The sequence below is a fragment of the Vigna umbellata genome, chromosome 8, assembly GCF_029865625.1.
Source record: "Vigna umbellata cultivar VRB3 chromosome 8, Vumbellata_1.0, whole genome shotgun sequence".
Lineage (NCBI taxonomy): Eukaryota > Viridiplantae > Streptophyta > Magnoliopsida > Fabales > Fabaceae > Vigna > Vigna umbellata.
Genome location: NC_142172.1, coordinates 30,447,527 through 30,456,223, shown reverse-complemented (window position 1 = coordinate 30,456,223; position 8,697 = coordinate 30,447,527). Strand labels below are relative to the sequence as shown.

The 8,697-nt window shown below is 32.2% G+C and overlaps 1 pseudogene; it reads left to right on the top strand.

The window, feature by feature from the left end:
- Positions 1–1,791: 1,791 nt before the first annotated feature.
- On the top strand, positions 1,792–2,415 carry LOC124827338 (ethylene-responsive transcription factor ERF098 pseudogene; annotated as a pseudogene).
- The last annotated feature ends 6,282 nt before the right edge of the window (positions 2,416–8,697 follow it).

The window sequence follows — 8,697 nt, the reverse complement described above, 5'->3', positions numbered from 1 at the left end:
TATGTGAAAATCATCTTTATTAAAATATGTGATCATCTTAAAAAAAACGTCTTAGATATAATGTCTATTTTGTCAACTTTTATTTCACACAAACCATATCCCTTAACGTGATTTTATAATCTCTCTCTTCTTAATTTCCTTCGTCAAGAGATAACAATTACAAAATAGGAATAGTTCTCCGGTTGATCCAAAATTTTTAGTAAATATGAAAACAGCGTAATTTTAATTTTATTTACAAAATACACAAACAAATTTGTTAAAATTTTATAATTATTTCAATAGAATTTTCAATGAATGTTAATAAAAACAACATTTAATGTTACGAAAATATTAAATCCATCATTTTAATGCAAACTTGCAGGCAATTAAAACGGGATAGTTATGTACAAACATTAAAAAGTAATGATCAAATAATCTTTATATTTGAAATATAAGAACTACCTTTTAATGCTACTAAATCTTGTATTTATTTGCTAACAATTTTCCGTTTTGTTTGTTGGTGAAGATATAATAATAATTTTGAGTTGCTTTTTGACGAATATTTGGGCATAGTTGGTCGGTCAAGTGGCTCTGCAGTAGGGTTCCTTTGTCGATCCTAATGGGCCACAACTGAAAGAAGATGAAGAAGGAACGAATGGCTAAGATTGCATGCAAGGACCAAATTTCGTACCTCTTCCGTAAATTAACACCAACCAAACTGCATAAAGTCACATATAGTACCTATAGTTGACTTACAATATTATTGACCTTCTCTTCAACCGGGCAAATTTTGTGCTTTTCATATCTTATACAAATTCAATAGTGAAAAATTATATCTGTGATTCACAAACACAAACCAACATCATTCAAGTTTAACCGATAAATATGTGTAGAAAATAAAAATAAAATTTTCACGAAAAAATCATCTTTTGATATGACTTAAAATCGAATAGTAGTGTTTTAGATATAGAATAGAAAATTTCTACAAAAATACTCGTTTCACATTGATGTTTGAAGAGATTAATCATTGATTTTAATGTCGGAATGTCTTTAACATGGACACACGAACTATTTAGAATGTATACATGAATAAATTGACTAAAAATATTCGAAAATACCTAAATAAATAAAAAAAAGTGTGAAAGAGTGTTTTGTGAAGATGTTCCACCCTACAAAATAAAGAGTTTTAGTCTTTGCATATTTGAACAAAGCTACATAGGAGACAGAGAAATATATGAGGTGAAAGCTACCATCATGATGAAGACCGTTCCAATTTCCACCCAAAGTCCAACGATGTAAGGCATGATGATGCTACAGCTGCTACCGAAGTTCAATGTTTCACCTTAGAATAATGTTACCAACGTAATGGTGAACAAAAAGTTATTATTTTAATTTCAAACTTAACAATGATAATAAATATTCAGAAAAGCCAATCAGAAGCACACACAAAAGACCGTTTGTTCGTGAATTCGTTGCAGCTAAATTGTGGCAGAAAGAGATGAATTGATCCTTATGACCTCACTTAAATCTGGTTGAGAATCAGAAATTCTAACATTTCATTTATGAATAATTCCAAAAAAATTATTTGAGGTGACCCTCCGCAGGCCTTTTAGCCATCAGCAAATTCTGTGATACATCCACATTCGTTGAACACTCTGAAACAATCTCAATCAGCATATTCATTACTTTCCGAATCCATTGAACCTATGATGAATTTGGCATTTGATCACTTTACAGAATTGAGTTAATTAAGTAGCAATTAGGTGCATTAGTATAAATACATGGAGTGTAACAAATTGTTTTCTGAGCCAGAATGGAAGAGGATTCCTCTAAGGACAAAAACTTGCACACCAAGAAAGAGCCACGCTATAGAGGAGTCCGCCACCGGCCATGGGGAAAGTTCGCCGCCGAAATTCGAGACCCCGCTCGGCACGGCGGTCGAGTATGGCTCGGGACATTCCTCACGGCGGAGGAGGCTGCTAGGGCTTATGACCGTGCTGCCTTTGAGATGAGAGGTACTTCAGCCATTCTCAACTTTCCAAATGAGTATCCTTCGTCTTCTTCTTCTACCACTTCCTCTTCATCGTTACCATGTTCTTCTTCCTCATCTTCTTCAATGCTTAAAAACGATCATGGTAAACAAGTTATTGAGTTTGAGTGCTTGGATGACAAATTGTTGGAGGACCTTCTTGACTGTGATGACTATCCCTACCAGAAAGACTTGCCTAAGAAATGAACATTAATTAATAATTTGTAACATTTTTCTGTGCTAAATTATTCATTTCAACGCACCTAAAAAAAATAGCATATACCTACCCTAATGTCTTCATCATAAATAGTTTTACTTTAGGCACTATTTTATTTTAGTGTGTACGGTTTGTAATATTTTAATTTGTTTTATTGATGTCTCCAATCAATAAAATATAATGACTTTGCTTGAAAGTTATTCACCATTATGTATTATGCTCCATCTGCCCTTTACGCATTGAATTTCTATTTTATCAGTATTATTATTATCATTATTATAACATACAAAATAAACATATTCAATAAAACAAAAACTACTTGTATATTTAATTTTATCTTAATTAAAAACGTATAGTATTAAAATATTAAAATAAGAAAGTCTACATATAAAGGTACGAGTAGTTTTCACTTGAGTCACCTGAGCAATCAGCATCACAGACAAGTCAGCAAGATTAAGAAATTGTATTAACTTTGTTGGACATAATATCAAATCATTCCGTTGTTTCCTTATCATTCTTTATATATATATATATATATATATATATATATATATATATATATATATATATATATATATGTATGTATGTGTATGTTCAACATATAAATGATTGATTATGGACGTCAGTAATATGATCAAAGAAATGTATGAATATAGGGAAAGAAATAAATGATTTCCAATTATATATAGAATTATATAACTGAATAGATAGATAAAAGGATAATTTTGAACTTTTGTCTGTTATGAGTTTTTTTTGGTTCAATTTGTGAGAAAAAAAAATTAACGGAGAGAAAATAGATAAAAGAAAACGAGTAATATGCAATAAATAAAACTTGGTTAATTTAAAATAAATAAAAGGTAAAAAGAACGAAAATAGGAAAAGTAAAAATAAATAAGAAAAGAAATTTTATTTTTTATTTTTTATTTCTTATAAGTTGCAATCTTATATGATCTTTACTACGAACATCTTTTATGTGTTGGATGGAAAAACAGTGACAAAATTAAGAAAATTCATTGGATTATCCTAAAATAAGTAAATCGTAGTTAAACAGTAAAAGCACATTTTATTAGTTTTAGGTTTAATGTTCTGGTAGGTCCTTATTTTCGTCTAGAATTTCAAATAGGTTTCTTTTTTTTTTTTCGACGTCTCAATTGGATCCTTATTTTTGTAAAATTGAAGCAATTAGAGGCTTGCCGTCAAATTGGATAAACGACCATTTAAGTTTGAGTTAGTGACATAGTCAGTGTATTGTTTTAAATGAAGTGACCGTTTATACATGATTGTGACCTGTATTTTGTAATTTCTAAATTAAAAATTGAGGGCAAATTAAGAAAAAGAAATTAAAGCCTTTATATGCAATTGAGGAATGCAAAATTAGGGTTCTTGACAGGAAAAAAAACATGTGAAATTAGGGTTCATGGGTGAAAAACACTGGATTTCGAAAGGAATACCAAACACTATGTAAAATAGATTTCTTTGCCCTCTCTTAATAGTAGCTTCCAATTTCTCTCCATTTCTCTATTCAAATTTTCATCTTTAAATCGCAGCTTTCAATTGGTAATGGTTTTTCCTTTGTTCTCTTTGGTTTTTGAAATTTTCTTTTCACTTTCCCGTTAATTTCTCACCCTTTTTGATGTTTGCTTCTATGAAGAGATTTTTTGTTCTGTAAAGAGATTTCTCCTTATATGTTGCATCGTGGGTTTAGTGCTTCGCTTGTTCGCAGTTATATCGCAGGTTTCGATGTCGGCTTTCACGGTGTCCATAAACCCAGGGGCGTGTCGGAGGTTGGTGCTCGTTGTCGAGAGAACAACCGCCACCAACATAGAGCTCTTCGCAAACAACATCGTCGCCTCCTCCGCAATCGCGACTTCCAGTGAAGGTTCCATGGGCGTTGGGCACGACCTTAGCCACCAGGAACCCTAATACGAAGCTCCATGGGCGTCGGGCACTCGTTTTTGTTCGATTGGATATTGGTGTTTGTTTTTTCATGTGGTTGGATGCGCAACCACTGTGATTGAAACTCGATTCTTGAAAGTGTGGTGAGTGGTGTGCCCTTGGTGGCTTGGCCACTCTTCGCTGAGCAGAAGATGAATGTCGTTTTTGTCAGTGAAGGCATGAAAGTTGCAGTGAGAGTGGCGATTGGTGAGAATGGGTCGGTGGAAAGAGGAGAAATTGCGAGGGTTGTGAAGATGATGATGGAAGGTGAGGAAGAGAAGGAGCTACTTCACCGAATGAAGCAGCTGAAGGTAGTCACTACGACGGTGGGTCTTCGTCAACCCAAAATTCTAAATTGGCACTTCTTTTTAAATTGCAGGACTGCACTTAATTTTGTTTGTATTGTCCACTTTGCCCTTAATTAAATTAAATTTGATTTCTCCTCTTTGCACTCCAATTTTTAATATAAAATACACTTTACGCACGCCAATTTTTAATATAAAATACACTTTACACAAGTTTTTAATGACACGTCATTTAAAACAATATCCTCAACATTCCATTACAAAAACAAGAACTCAATTGAGACGCCGAAAAAGAAGATGACCTATTTGAGATTCTGGACAAAAATAGGGACTTACCGAAACATTAAACCTTAGTTTTATAAGAAAATATGATATAACCAAATTTAGTTTTAATAATCACGGGATGATAACGGATCAGATCAGATACAAATAGTACCTACTCACAACTTGACTTGCAAAATGAAAATTTGACTTGTAATATGTCTTCTACCTATCGGTTTAGAAAATACTCGTGAATATTTTAAAATCTATGAATACCTACGGATACTCATAAAAAATTAAAAAATTATATTTTATATATTTTTAGAATAAAATTACAATATATATATATATAATATAAATTAAATTAAACTAAAATTTAATTTTAATTAAATTTAACCTAATAAAATATAAATTAAGTAGGTATTAAAATATCACTATCAATTGCTCCACAAGTAAAAAAATATCTGCTAATTTTTTTGTCATTCCTATTCTTATACACGATGTATTGTGATGTTGACTATAATACAAAGCTAGTTTACTTGTAGGGAGGTTTGAATAAAAAAAGCAGGGTGTATATAATAATTCCCATTTCTGTGCACTTCTCCTAAACGGGTTATATGTTCTGGGCTTACAATACAGGATTGTTTTTGAAAGTGGTTGAACATTTGTTGCCTTTTCTTCCTATGCGCCATGATTTCTAACCCCACTCCTACATTTGTAAAAGTGACTTCTGATTATCTGTTTCTGAAATCTTCCAAGAAAAAGTTTTCTGAAATTTTTGGAGCATGATTTTGTAGTAGAACTTTTAGAAGAAACTTTGTTAAAAACTTGAAATGTATTTCAAAATTCGCTTTCTAGAAGATATTTAACATCTTTGAAAATGAATTTTTTTGAAACAAACTTTCTGAAACATATGAAATATCTTCCGGATCGAGTTTTCTGTAATATAATTTCCAAAAAAGAACATAAATGATAAGTTTTAGAACAAACATATAATGGATATTCAAGTTTCTTTTGGGATAGTAGGGAGTGCAGTTACTAATAGTGGGATGTAAAACGAAAAGGCCATGTTTCTATAATTGAAACTTGACAGGCTTAGTGAACGGTTATATTTGCACTTTCTTTGCGCACCGGAAATGCTTTTAATTTTAAATTCTTTAATTAACAGGGTTCTTATTTTAGCATTTTCCTAAAAATGATAACAATTCCACTATTTTATGTGATTTTTTCAATTTTAATCCTTTTAGATTTTGATTTATAAAATGTATTCAACATTTTCTTAAAATCGAGAATGTACTTATTATCAAATATTTTGAAAACGAGTAATTTTAGGGGAATATACAGAAACCAAAAGCAGAGTGTGTGAAGTGAAAAACAGGGTGCAAGTAGAACAACCCTTACCTTACGTTATATTAGGAGTTATTTCTACATAACAGTTAGGTCATTATACTATTTGAGCACGCATGCATGACACCCCAATTTAGGGTGTGAAATACTTAGTTAATTATTTGTTGAATTACTATTTATTACGCAAACAATAAAATAAAAGCTATTTCAATAATTAAAGAGAAAATATAATATAGTATTATGTAAGTTATAAGAAATTTTCATCGGATATTCTAAATACTCATTAAAATAAGCCATTGCCACAATTCTAGAAGTTCCCCGAACACATTTACAATTGTTTATGATATCAAACATAAAATAAATCCAAATAAATTGTAAAATGACGTTTTTCAAAGTTATATTTCTACAAAGTTATTATGTAGCTAATGGAATAGGGCAATCAATGGATCCTATACTAGAAGTTTGGTCTAAAGAAGTATCAAAATCAAGTGGAAGAATGCAAGTGAGAAGGAACAAATTCATATAATCTTCATTTGGAGCAAAGGAGATAAATCAACTAGAGCTCACCCAACAAGCTTACTAAAGTGCTCAACGACCACTAGAGGGTGCTCAACTCTAGCCTTTCTGAGAATACTTCAGGTTCAATGACCTGTGTCCACGTAGCGATGACTAGACATCAATCTCACCCTAGAATGAGTACCTCTAAGAAATCTAATGCTTTGAAACAAATTTCTAAAGAACTCAAAGAACTCCATCTATGGCGACAAGAAGAAGTGCATCTTCGAAAAATGGAAAATATGAGTAAGGATGAATTGCAATATAAAGCTGAGAGAGATGTTCCTTTCTTTGGTGAAGACATAAGTGTATTCACATATTTAGCTTGGGAAAGAAAGATAGAAGAGTTGCATTCATTCTGCTAGAAATTGTAACTCCTACATTCTTATTATATGCATTTCTAAATTTGAAAGTCATGCAAGTGAATGGTGATTTCAAAGGCAATCTAGTGTTAAGAAAGGAAGAAAATCTCTCATTCAAGATTAGAATGAATTATAAAATCAAACTTCGTTCTTCCTTCATTTGAGAGAAAAACATTCATTAAAGGTATATATGGGTTCTTTCGTAGAGAAGCTGAGTTTGGAGAGAAACTTGAAAGGCTATTGAGTGAGAAAAGAAAACAAGAGATTAGAAAAAGAGAGGAACAATTCAAAAATTATGAAAAGAAAGAAAAAGAAGATTTGAGAGTGAGAAGAAGAAATTCTAAAGAGCTAAAAAAGATAAAGAGGAGGAAGATAAAAGAGAAAAAGAGGTGAGAGAAAAGAAAGAAAAAAAATGAAAGGAGAGAAAAGAAAGAAGAAAATGAGAGGAGAGAAAGAGATGAGAGAGAGTAAAGAAAGAGAAAGAAGTACTTGAGAGAGGAAAGGAGAAAACAAGAATCATATTCAAAGAGGAAGTGCTACTAAAGGCACCTTTCACTTCGAGAATTCTTACGGATCCAAGTGATTTAAGGGGAGCTTTTCAATCCTTCAACTTTTCTCCAATTATTAAGTTTTCATTCTTTGTTCAAAAAATCTTCTATGCAAATATTTCATCTCCATCCTTCGTTATTTCAAACTCCTCAACAAAAATTGGTAAATCTCATCTTGAGTTAGTGTTACCTTTTAGGTTACAATTAACTCAAGATAAAAACAAAAGTTTTTATGAAGTAAGACTTTTTCATTAGAAATATAAATCAAAATAGGAGGAGACCTTCTTTTAAAATTATCTTTCTATATACCTTGATTATTAGACTAAAACTAATTCAAATTACATTTGATGCTTATTGCAAAATGACATTTGATTCGGGAGGAGTTCATCTAGATTACAATAGAAATAAAGCCATTCAAAGATGACATGTTTCCGAGAATGATAAGAACTTATTTACTAATAAATCTCAAAGTCATCAGAACGAATAAAGACGACCTACCATATTTGAGGACGAATATTTTCAAAAGGAAGAGATGATGGAATAAAGTCAACCAATAGACCGTATACTAGGAGTTTGGCTAGGTAAGTATGAATTAGGTGGAAGAATGCAAACAACAAGGGACGAATTCATACACTCTTCGTTTTGAATAAGGAATATTAATCACATCGAGCTTACTGATGCGCCCAACGACGCTCCTGCGAGGTGTTTCTGCCCAACGACTTCTTTCCTCGTTCAACGCCAGCAGACTACCTTTTCCAGCTCAACAACCACCAGAGGACGCTTAGTGCCAACCTTCTTGAGAGGACTTCAGGCAATGCAAGTTGTTTCCGCCCAACGACTTCTTCCCTCGTTCAATGTTAGCATACTACTTTTCCTAGCAAGCATCTTGCACGATTTTTCCAACGTGGCTCAATGTGTCTTACATGCCTGTATACGTGCCTCTTGATCACTGAATGGTGCTTGATGATCAGGAGAGGTTAAATAAATTTATACATTTAGTGCTCTTTGCTTTATAATGAACACTTTTGAATCAATATAGAATATAGAATTATGTTATTGAAATCACTCTAGCACCCTCTTCTTCGAAAGTCCCTGTTCAGAGAGTCTTCCAGAGCCTCCTCTAACATCCTTTCCTTCTTAGACAAACTCCTTCCATACA